General features: G+C 44.9%; 2 long non-coding RNA genes across 2 annotated transcripts in view; one reads left to right on the top strand and one right to left on the bottom strand.

The window, feature by feature from the left end:
* Window positions 1-13,009, top strand: part of LOC130291041 (uncharacterized) — a 122,996-nt gene that overhangs the window by 35,323 nt on the left and 74,664 nt on the right. The gene's annotated exons all lie outside the window — the stretch shown is intronic.
* Window positions 1,292-12,962, bottom strand: LOC130291042 (uncharacterized). The gene is made up of 3 exons (XR_008847777.1): window positions 12,833-12,962; window positions 12,673-12,718; window positions 1,292-1,467 (listed from the first exon to the last, which is right to left on the bottom strand). It is a non-coding gene; the product is annotated as an uncharacterized LOC130291042 (long non-coding RNA).

Below are 13,009 nucleotides of genomic sequence, written 5' to 3'. Positions count from 1 at the left end.
ACCTGGTGCGGAGCGGTGGGGACAGGTAAGTACAGCTTCCTATACTTTACATTGCACGGATCCCTCAACATACGATGGATTCGACAAACGATGGGTCGTTTGGAACTAATTACCATCGTATGTTGAGGGACCACTGTATATATCTTGTAGTAGTGAGTTATTTAAATACAATGGCCGTACACTTATATATTCTGTGACCGGTCCTGTGTTTTTTAGGACTCGAGATAAGATTGTGCTTCGGATCATGGACGTTCAGTCCCACAATCAGCAATACGCAGGGTAACATTTACAGGAAGCGTCTTATCTCTTCCCCATAATGTAAGCCATGTTCCTTCTATCCATTGTCAATCTTATGGCACTGCCCGCAGCTCCCTGTGCCCTGCTGTGACCCGGGCCGCCCAAGTTCGTTGCTGGATTGGGTTTTTCACCTAATTTACAATGAAAAAGCTGAAATATTCCTCATAGAAACTAAGGCTGCAGTCACACATATCTCTATGCTTTTATTTTCAAATAATTTTTAAAACTAAATGTTATATGTTTCTTAGTATCTTATTCTAATCACGTACACTTTTTATGTCTAGCACCTATATTTCTCTCACAAATACCTTCTATCTGTTACTCACTTGGTTGTCATCTTGTGCTCTGTTCATTAGTATTTTGCCCCGTGCGGCCTCCCTCATATAGCATTGTTACTGTTCGGCATCATGTTGGGCACCAGTATTTACCCTGCAGGACCAGTAAGCAGCAGGTATGGTCCTTTTTTCTTAACAATAAAGGAATCAAACAGTTTCCCACTACCAAGACCTTCTGGGATCAGCAGTAATCTGAAAACAAACCTGGCAGGAAGTGTTTAGTTTTCCTGCAGTACCACCACAGGGGAATTGAAGCATTACACACTGCCCATTTACAGCAATGGATGGTCAGGTCCCCCAGATAGATGGGGTCACGGCTGTCCACTCTGACCCATGTCCGCTCTTTTACTTCAGAATTCCCCAATATATGAATATGTGTTTTATATGTTAGATGACCCCTTTAACAACTTGTCTGAGGAGGATGAGAAGGGACTCAGTGTTCAACTTTTTTCCATTTGATTTTTTTCTTGGACGTGATTTTTTTTTTGTACGGAGGGACCTTGATGTCCACAGGGACCTTCCATACACAAACCTTTACGTTACGGCGCCTGGATACTCTTATCCGCTGTCGCTTATTTGCTTTTTTTCCAAAACTTTTCCTCCAAGCCGTTGCTATTGTAAGATAACAAAACGATAGTAAGGTTTCTCTCTTCCTGACAGCGTTCATTTTTTCTACCATAGAATAACAGGCGTGATCATCCAGGTCTCCCTGTCCGATAGGGCCGGAGGACACATGGCTCATTTCTCTCCCTTCTTTTGGGCTGTGGCCCCAAAAATGAAAGAATCCAGATTTCCTCTGCTGCGGCCTATCAGCGCTGCGCTTCTTGCAGGTTTCCTGTGCATTCATTGACAAGAACAAGAATAGACTATCACATTTGTAACTAAAAGCTTCGGTAACAATGACTCCATTGTAAGGTGCGCGGACTGATAGAAAACTTCCGTCTGATGTTGGTCTGAGGCTCCAGCCTCTTGTATGATGTAATACATATAGATAATCGTCTGCTGTTTATGATGCGGTGACCAAGGAATTACTATCAGTTACAACCCACTGCTTTCTTCTTAGCTGAGTGTCTTGGATTTTACACAATCACAGGTATATACAGTGCAGCCATTATACATTATATATTTTGAGCAATCGTAATGAGAACTGGTCAATGTTAACAAATGGGAAGATCAATGATAAAACTATCATTTATCATCAATTTTTATGCTGTCTCACACAGACTGCTCTCGATCCTTCCCCCTTCTCACATTCACTGCTTCACATGGTCCCCCTCTCTCACAGACTGCGTCCCCAGCTTTCTTCCTTACACACACTGCTTCCCGTTCTTCTCCCTTCTGTCATCGACTGCTTCACATGGTCCCCCCTCTCACACAGACTGCTTACTGAGCTTTCTTCCCACATACTGCTTCCCGCTCTTCTCCCATTGACTTCTTCACATGATCCCCCCTCTCACACAGACTGCTTACTGAGCTTTCTTCCCACGTACTGCTTCCCGTTCTTCTCCCATTGACTGCTTCACATGGTCCCCCCTCTCACACAGACTGCTTACTGAGCTTTCTTCCCACATACTGCTTCCCGTTCTTCTCCCATTGACTGCTTCACATGGTCCCCCCTCTCACACAGACTGCTTACTGAGCTTTCTTCCCACATACTGCTTCCCGTTCTCCTCCCATTGACTGCTTCACATGATCCCCCCTCTCACACAGACTGCTTACTGAGCTTTCTTCCCACATACTGCTTCCCGTTCTTCTCCCATTGACTGCTTCACATGGTCCCCCCTCTCACACAGACTGCTTACTGAGCTTTCTTCCCACATACTGCTTCCCGTTCTTCTCCCATTGACTGCTTCACATGGTCCCCCCTCTCACACAGACTGCTTTCCAAGCTTCCTTACTTACTCAGACTGCTTCCTGTTCTTCACTTATCTTACACAGACTGCTCCTTATGGTTTCCTCCTCTTTCCTGCTTTCCAAGTTTCCTTCCTTACACAAACTGCTCCCCATTTTTGCCTTCCTCCTCTCACACAGACTGCTCCCCAACTGGCCCTCTACATAGATTGCAGCCCTCGCTACACAGCCAGAAGCAGAAGAGCATGTATTTTATCCAATTGCAGATGAGATCAGTGTACAGTTCCCTAACCTGTGACTCTCCAGCTGCTGAAATCAAATAACTCTCAGGCACGCTGCAAGTTGCAACAGGATGAAGTACACTGCTATACTAACTTAGGGTTCTCACTGTTCAGGCGGTTCACAATCTTTCTATTTCGAGTAATAACCATCATAATAGTGACGGTATAGTCCAAACCATTACAACACCAATAATACAGGGTTTTAAAAAGTGACTGTACCTTCTATGTAGCTTCTGTCTCTACAGTGTCAGATTATGCTCCAGAATTGGACATGCACCTTAATAGTATTATATGTCCATTCCTATACCTGTGTACAGGTGTACTACTCCCTGTAGAACTGGAGACACCAGTTAATCCGCTGCCATACAAATGATTTCCAGTTCAAACACAAACCATGTTGCGGTAGCAGCGCGTTACGAGAGCTCTTGTTGACTCATCCAGTAGTAAGTGTGTTGACTATACGAGACCTCGGTCAATTTACAATGCAAACAAAGCGCTCACCGCCGACAATTGTGAATCAAAGGACAACACAGCGGAATCTGAGAGCTGGGAACAAGCTACTGCCCCATTGTGATATCAAAGTGATCTGCATTTTATCAGGTAGAAGCTTATATCGTGTGAACAGAGGCTGAGATCTCTCAGTAGATTTAAAGGCCAAGTCCAGTCACAATTCATATAAGTTCCTGCAATATATTAAAAGGCTTCACCTCTGGACACTCCCTACTTGATAAAGGTGCAAAAAGTGTACCCCTCTGTGGTCCCCCTGAGATCAGCTGTAATATGTGGGGACAGCTGGCAGGAAGTGTTCAGTTTCCCTACAGCACCACAACAGGGGATATTGAGTATTACATTATTTGAATAAAGAAATTGTCTGTGTAATGGAGCAGAGGTCCCAAACCCAGTTCTGAAGGACCACCTCATTGAAGACCCTCATTGTGGACCCTCATTGTATACCCTCATTGAAGACCCTCATTGTGGACCCTCATTGTGGACCCTCATTGTAGACCCTCATTGTGGACCCTCATTGTAGACCCTCATTGTAGACCTTCATTGTGGACCCTCATTGTAGACCCTCATTGTGGACCCTCATTGTGGACCCTCATTGTGGACTCTCATTGTGGACCCTCATTGTGGGCCCTCATTGTGGACCCTCATTGTAGTACCTCATTGTGGACCATCATTGAATACCCTCATTGTGGACTCTCATTGTGGACCCTCATTGTAACCCTCATTGTGGACCCTCATTGTGGACTCTCATTGTGGACCCTCATTGTAACCCTCATTGTGGACCCTCATTGTAGACCCTCATTGAAGACCCTCATTGTGGACCCTCATTGTAGACCCTCATTGTAGACCCTCATTACAGGTCCAGTTGCAGTGCAGAGAGCAATATTATTGTACATTTGGCGGCAGTATTGGTTGCACTCCCCGTGTTCTTGGCCTCATGGAGCTCGGCATGGACTCACAGAACAAGTCTCTGCTTCCCACGTAGGAGGGAACTTTCTTTTATATTCTCGTTGCTTTGTATAATTGTGTAATTTACTTCCTTCCTTCTTCAGTGTAATCTGAGACATTTATTTAGGAAATTTAAAATGGCGCAAACATGGGATGAGCTCAGACATTGGTTGGTGCCAACATCCTGGGGCAGAGTGTAATTCCATGAAGGAGACCATTAATTCTCTTCATCCCCCATTGATACCTCCCCTCTGAGTGACTTCACTTTTAAGCCCCTTTGTAATTACAATGTCGTGTCCTCATATTCGAGAGTATGTTCATGTTAATAGCGACGATGGGGTCAACTGCAATGATGTGTCTGGTTTGTTCACATCTCACATAATACTGTGACAATGTTTGTTCACTTGTTCTACAACTCCATTCAGTCCTGCGCTGTCCCATCTTGACCTGTTCATCCTGGATTCCTGGTTTAACCATTAAAAGCTACAACAGTGCCGACTGAGAAAAAAGGCAGAGCAGGTATAGAGAAGGTAGCCATGTAATAATTGGCCAAATGTACAGGGTGCGCCATTTCTATGGATGCACCTTAATAAAATGGGAATGGTTGGTGATAACTTCCTGTTTGGGGCACATTAGTATATGTGAGGGGGGAAACTTTTCAAGATGGGTGGTGACCATTGCGGCCATTTTAACCCCTTCCCGACCTATGACATACCTGTACGTCATGGGTGGCAAGGTGTTCCCGACCCATGACATACAGGTACGTCATGGATATTACTGCCGCTACTCGCGGCATCCCGCAGCGCCCGGAAAGATGGTGGCTATCACTGATAGCCAGCCATCTTACCGTGCGACCACGGGGGGTTTCGTCCCCCACCCCCCCCAGCGATCGCTGCTATCAGCTGGTCAAATCTGACTAGCTGATAGCAGCGTTTCGCTATGAAAATACTTAGCAGCGCGGTGTGTGAGTCCCGATCACGGGGATCGGGACACACACCGCTCTGCTAAGTGTCCCTGACCCGTCCCCCGGCGTCACTTACCCATCGGAGCGGTGTCCCGAGCGGTCCCGGCGTCCTCCGTGCGGTCCCGGCTGCGCTGCGTCCCGGAGGTGAGTTTCCGGCAGCAGTGCGGCATCTTCATTGGCAGCAGTGAGATCGCCGTAAAGCGATCTCACTGCTGCCTCTGAGAGTTTCAAAACTGCAACTCCCAGCATGCCCAGACAGCCTTTGGCTTTCTGGGCATGCTGGGAGTTGTAGTTTTGCAACATCTGGAGGTCCACAGTTTGGAGACCACTGTATAATGGTCTCCAATCTGTGCTCTTCCAGATGTTGCAAAACTACAAATCTCAGCATGCTCAGTCTGTCCAGGCATGCTGGGAGTTGTAGTTCTCTAACATCTGGAAGAGCACAGATTGGAGACCATTATACAGTGGTCTCCAAACTGTGGACCTCCAGATATTGCAAAACTACAACTCCCAGCATGCCCAGACTGCCCAGGCATGCTGGAAGTTGTAGTTCAGCAACATCTGATCCTTCAGATATTGCCGAACTACAACTTCCAGCATGCCTTGGCAGTCTGGGCATGCTGGGAGTTGTAGTTTTGCAACCTCTGGAGGCACACTAGTTGGGAAACATTGTCCGTTTCCTACCTCAGTGCCTCCAGCTGTTGCAATTGTTGCAAAACTATAACTCCCAGCATGCACTGACAGACCATGCATGCTGGGAGTTGTAGTTTTGCAACAGCTGGAGGCACACTGGTTTGGAAACACTAAGTTTGGTTGCAAAACACTTGAAAGTTTATTACTTAACTTAGTGTTTCCAAACCAGTGTTCCTCCAGCTGTTGCAAAACTACAACTCCCAGCATGCACGGACAGCCAAAGGGCATGCTCGGAGTTTGCAACAGCTGGATGTTTGCCCCCTCCCCCCAATGTGAATGTACAGGGTACACTCACATGGGCGGAGGTTTACAGTGAGTGCCGCAAGTTTGAGATGGCGCAAATTTTGCGCTGCAGCTCAAACTTCCAGCGGCAAACTTGCTGTGAACCTCTGCCCATGTGACTGTACCCTAAAAACACTACACTACACTGACACTAACCTAAAATAAAAAGTAAAAAACACTACATATACACATACCCCTACACAGCCCCCCCTCCCCAAAAAAATGAAAAACGTCTGGTACGCTACTGTTTCCAAAACGGAGCCTCCAGCTGTTGCAAAATAATAACTCCCAGTATTGCCGGACAGCCATTGACTGTCCAGGCATGCTGGGAGTTTTGCAACAGCTGGAGGCACCCTGTTTGGGAATCACTGGCGTAGAATACCCCTATGTCCACCCCTATGCAAATCCCTAATTCAGGCCTCAAATGCGCATGGCGCTCTCTCACTTTGGAGCCCTGTCGTATTTCAGGGCAACAGTTTTGGGACACATATGGGGTATCGCCGTGCTCGGGAGAAATTGCCTTACAAATTTTGGGGGGCTTTTTCTTCTTTAACCCCTTATGAAAAGGTGAAGTTGGGGTCTACACCAGCATGTTAGTGTAAAAAAATAAATTTTTTACACTGACATGCTGGTGTTGCCCTATACTTTTCATTTTCACAAGAGGTAAAAGGGAAAAAAGACCCTCTAAATTTATAACGCAATTTCTCCTGAGTACGGAGATACCCCATATGTGGGTGCAAAGTGCTCTGGGGGCGCACAACAAGGCCCAGAAGGGAGAGTGCGCCATGTACATTTGAGGTGATTTGCACAGGGGTGGCTGATTGTTACAGCAGTTCTGACAAACACAAAACAATAAATATCCATATGTGACCCCATTTTGGAAACTACACCCCTCACGGAATGTAATAAGGGGTGCAGTGAGCATTTACACCCCACTGGTGTATGACAGATTTTTGGAACAGTGGTCTGTGAAAATGAAAAATAAAATTTTTGATTTGCACAGTCCACCGTTTCAAATATCTGTCAAACGCCAGTGGGGTGTAAATGCTCACTGCACCCCTTATTACATTCCATGAGGGGTATGGTTTCCAAAATGGGGTCACATGTGGGGGGGTCCACTGTTCTGGCACCATAGGGGCTTCCTAAATGGGACATGCCCCCCAAAAACCCTTTCAGAAAAACTCACTCTCCAAAATCCCATTGTCGCTCCTTCCCTTCTGAGCTCTCTACTGCGCCCGCCGAACACTTTACATACACATATGAGGTATTTCCTTACTCGAGAGAAATTGGGTTACAAATTTTAGGGTGATTTCTCTCCTTTTACCCCTTGTAAAAATTCAAAAATTGGGTCTACAAGAAAATGCGAGTGTAAAAAATGAAGATTTAGAATTTTCTCCTTCACTTTGCTGCTATTCCTGTGAAACACCTAAAGGGTTAAAACACTTACTGAATGTCATTTTGAATACTTTGGGGGGTGCAGTTTTTATAATGGGGTCATTTATGGGGTATTTCTAATATGAAGATCCTTAAAATCCACTTCCAACCTGAACTGGGCCCTGAAAAATTAAGATTTTGAAAATCTTGAGAAAAATTGGAAAATTGCTGCGGAACTTTGAAGCCCTCTGGTGTCTTCCAAAAGTAAAAACTTGTCAATTTTTTAATGCAAACACAAAGTAGACATATTGTATATGTGAATCAATATGTAATTTATTTGGAATATCCATTTTCCTTTCAAGCAGAGACTTTCAAAGTTAGAAAAATGCTAAATTTTCAAAATTTTCATGAAATTTTTAGATTTTTTACCAAGAAAGGATACAAATATCAGTGAAATTTTACCGATAAAATAAAGTAGAATATGTCACGAAAAAACAATCTCGGAATCAGAATGATAAGTAAAAGCATCAGAGTTATTAATGTTTAAAGTGACAGTGGTCAGATTTTCAAAAAATGCCCAGGTCATGAAGGTGAAAATGGGCTGGGTCATGAAGGGGTTAAAGTCGGCCATTTTGAATCCAACTTTTGTTTTTTCAATAGGAAGAGGATCATGTGACACATCAAACCTATTTGGAATTTCACAAGAAAAACAATGATGTGTTTGATTTTACCGTAACTTTATTCTTTCATGAGTTATTTACAAGTTTCTGACCACTTATAAAATGTGTTCAATGTGCTGCCCATTGTGTTGGATTGTCAATGCAGCCCTCTTCTCTATATACTACTATATACTACTATATACACCGCAGGAGAAATGCTAGCACAGGCTTCCAGTATCTGTATACACTGCTATATACTACTATATACACCGCAGGAGAAATGCTAGCACAGGCTTCCAGTATCCGTATACCCTGCTATATATTACTATATACACCACAGGAGAAATGCCAGCACAGGCTTCCAGTATCCGTATACACTGCTATATACTATTATATACACCGCAGGAGAAATGCTAGCACAGGCTTCCAGTATCCGTATACACTGCTATATACTACTATATACACCGCAGGAGAAATGCTAGCACAGGCTTCCAGTATCCTTATACACTGCTATATACTACTATATACACCGCAGGAGAAATGCTAGCACAGGCTTCCAGTATACACTGCTATATACTACTATATACACCGCAGGAGAAATGCCAGCACAGGCTTCCAGTATCCGTATACACTGCTATATACTACTATATACACCGCAGGAGAAATGCTAGCACAGGCTTCCAGTATCTGTATACACTGCTATATACTACTATATACACCGCAGGAGAAATGCTAGCACAGGCTTCCAGTATCCGTATATACTACTATATACACCGCAGGAGAAATGCCAGCACAGGCTTCCAGTATCCGTATACACTGCTATATACTACTATATACACCGCAGGAGAAATGCTAGCACAGGCTTCCAGTATCTGTATACACTGCTATATACTACTATATACACCGCAGGAGAAATGCTAGCACAGGCTTCCAGTATCCGTATACACTGCTATATGCTACTATATACACCACCAGAGAAATGCTAGCACAGGCTTCCAGTATCCGTATACACTCCTATATACTACTATATACACCGCAGGAGAAATGCTAGCACAGGCTTCCAGTATCCGTATACACTGCTATATACTACTATATACACCGCAGGAAAATGCTAGCACAGGCTTCCAGTATCCGTATATACTACTATATACATCGCAGGAGAAATGCTAGCACAGGCTTCCAGTATCCGTATACACTGCTATATAGACAGCAGGAGAAATGCTAGCACAGGCTTCCAGTATCCGTATACACTGCTATATACTACTATATACACCGCAGGAGAAATGCTAGCACAGGCCTCCAGTATCCATATACACTGCTATATACTACTATATACACCGCAGGAGAAATGCTAGCACAGGCTTCCAGTATCTGTATGCACTGCTATATACTACTATATACACCGCCGGAGAAATGCAAGCACAGGCTTCCAGTATCCGTATACACTGCTTTATACTACTATATACACTGCAGGAGAAATGCTAGCACAGGCTTCCAGTATCTGTATACACTGCTATATACTACTATATACACCGCAGGAGAAATGCCAGTACAGGCTTCCAGTATCCATATACACTGCTATATACTACTACGACCAATCCACTTTCCAGGAAACTGTTCATCTAGGAATGCTCGGACCTGACACCCATAATGTGGTGGTCACCATCTTGCTGGAAAAACTCAGGGAACGTGCAGCTTCAGGGCATAAAGAGGGAAACATCATCATGGAGCAATTTCACATATCCAGTGGCCTTGAGGTTTCCATTGATGAAGAATGGCCCCACTATATTTGTACCCATATATCACACCATACCATCAATTTTTGTGTTCCAACAGTCTTGGAGGGATCTATCCAATGTGGGTTAGTGTCAGACCAATAGCGGTGGTTTTGTTTGGTAACTTCACCATTCACATAAAAGTTTCCTCATCACTGAACAAAATCTTCTGTGTAAACTGAGGGTCCTGTTCACATTTTAGTTTTGCCCATTCTGCAGCCCCTGAAACTACGGATACTGGAAGCCTGTGCTGGCATTTCTCCTGCGGTGTATATAATAGTATATAGCAGTGTATACGGATACTGGAAGCCTGTGCTGGCATTTCTCCTGCAGTGTATATAGTAGTATATAGCAGTGTATACTGGAAGCCTGTGCTAGCATTTCTCCTGCGGTGTATATAGTAGTATATAGTAGTGTATACGGATACTGGAAGCCTGTGCTAGCATTTCTCCTGCGGTGTATATAGTAGTATATAACAGTGTATACAGATACTGGAAGCCTGTGCTAGCATTTCTCCTGCGGTGTATATAGTAGTATATAGCAGTGTATACAGATACTGGAAGCCTGTGCTAGCATTTCTCCTGTGGTGTATAAAGTAGTATATAGCAGTATATAGAGAAGAGGGCTGCATTGACAATCCAACACAATGGGCAGCACATTGAACACATTTTATAAGTGGTCAGAAACTTGTAAATAATTCATGAAAGAATAAAGTTATGGTAAAACCAAACACATCATTGTTTTTCTTGTGAAATTCCAAATAAGTTTGATTGTCACATGACCCTCTTCCTATTGAAAAAACAAAAGTTGGATTCAAAATGGCCGACTTCAAAATGGCAGCCATGGTCTCCACCCATCTTGAAAAGTTTCCCCCCTCACATATACTAATGTGCCCCAAACAGGAAGTTATCACCAACCATTCCCATTTTATTAAGGTGCATCCATAGAAATGGCGCACCCTGTATAGAGTATATAAGGTGTATCCATAGAAATGGCGCACCCTGTATAGAGTATATAAGGTGTATCCATAGAAATGGCGTACCCTGTATATAGTATATAAGGTATATCCATAGAAATGGCGCACCCTGTATAGAGTATATAAGGTGTATCCATAGAAATGGCGCACCCTGTATAGAGTATATAAGGTGTATCCATAGAAATGGCCCGCCCTGTACAGTTCATGGTGCCCTAGGCAGTAAACCTGAGTACGTTCTCTTCAGAAGCCCATTTACACTATAATTAGGATTAATATATTTTTCGCCAATCGTAGTGAGAACTGGTCAATGTTAACACATGGGTAGATCAAGGATAAAACTGTCACTGATCATCAATTGTTATGCTGTCTCAAACTGACTGCTCTCCATGCCTTCCCTTCTTACACAGACTGCTGCCCATTCTTCCCTCCTCTGATACAGACAGTAAGTTATGGTTCCCTCCTCTCTAACAGACTGCTCTCCATGCCTTCCCTTCTTACACAGACTGCTGCCCATTCTTCCCTCCTCTGATACAGACAGTAAGTTATGGTTCCCTCCTCTCTAACTGACTGCTCTCCATGCCTTCCCTTCTTACACAGACTGCTGTCCCCTTTCTTCCCTCCTCTAATACAAACTGTTTGTCATGGTTCCCCTTCTCTCTAACAGACTACTTTCCATGGTTCCACCCACACAGATTGCTTACCATAACCCCCCTCTTCTCAGACAGACTGCTTACAATAACCCCCCTCCCCCTCTTCTCAGACATACTGCTTACCATAACCCCCCCTCTTCTCAGACAGACTGCTTACCATAACCCCCCTCTTCTCACACAGACTGCTTACCATAACCCCTCCTCCTCTTCTCAGACAGACTGCTTACCATAACCCCTCCCCCTCTTCTCAGACAGACTGCTTACCATAACCCCCCTCCCCCTCTTCTCAGACAGACTGCTTACCATAACCCCCCCATCCCCCTCTTCTCAGACAGACTGCTTACCATAACCCCCCCCCCTCTTCTCAGACAGACTTCTTACCATAACCCCCCTCCCCCTCTTCTCAGACAGACTGCTTACCATAACCCCCCCATCCCCCTCTTCTCAGACAGACTACTTACCATAACCCCCCCCTCTTCTCAGACAGACTGCTTACCATAACCCCCCCCCCTCTTCTCAGACAGACTGCTTACCATAACCCCCCTCCCCCTCTTCTCAGACTGCTCGCCTTAACCCCCCCCTCTTCTCAGACAGACTGCTTACCATAACCCCCCCCCCCTCTTCTCAGACAGACTGCTTACCATAATCCCCCCCTCTTCTCAGACAGACTGCTTACCATAATCCCCCCCCTCTTCTCAGACAGACTGCTTACCATAACCCCCCTCCCCCTCTTCTCAGACAGACTGCTTACCATAACCCCCCTCCCCCTCTTCTCAGACAGACTGCTTACCATAACCCCCCTCCCCCTCTTCTCAGACAGACTGCTTACCATAACCCCCCCCCCTCCCCTCCTCTCAGACAGACTGCTTACCATAACCCCCCCCTCTTCTCAGACAGACTGCTTACCATAACCCCCCCCCTCCCCTCCTCTCAGACAGACTGCTCACCATAACCCCCCCCCCCTCCCCTCCTCTCAGACAGACTGCTTACCATAACCCCCCCCCCCCCCTCTTCTCAGACAGACTGCTTATCATAACCCCCCTCCCCCCTCTCACACAGACTTCTCCCCATGGCTCTTACCTATTTTCAGAAGAGCCGATAGCAGCCGCCTCTTCTGTCTTCTTTTCTGTGTATAGGAATGTTGCAGTAGATATAAGTTGCTACCCTTCCTTTTTGATTGAAAATAACTTTATTTGCAATTAATTGTTAATTGTGTATGTAATAAATATTATATATTCACCATATGTAGCGTGACAGCACTATACATCATACTGCATGCTTCACTTCCTGTCGGATCACGCAAGCTCCACTCCATTCCTTGATCCCGCCAATGTTCATCACTAGAGCTTTCACCTATTTCTTAAAACTATCTGAATTAAGTCAAATGTCAGGTGGGGGATGAGCTGGGGAAATAAAA

This window comes from Hyla sarda, chromosome 9 (genome assembly GCF_029499605.1).
Source record: "Hyla sarda isolate aHylSar1 chromosome 9, aHylSar1.hap1, whole genome shotgun sequence".
Classification (NCBI taxonomy): Eukaryota; Metazoa; Chordata; class Amphibia; order Anura; family Hylidae; genus Hyla; species Hyla sarda.
The sequence above is the reverse complement of the archived record's forward strand: the minus strand, read 5'-3'. Positions and strand labels throughout refer to the sequence as shown.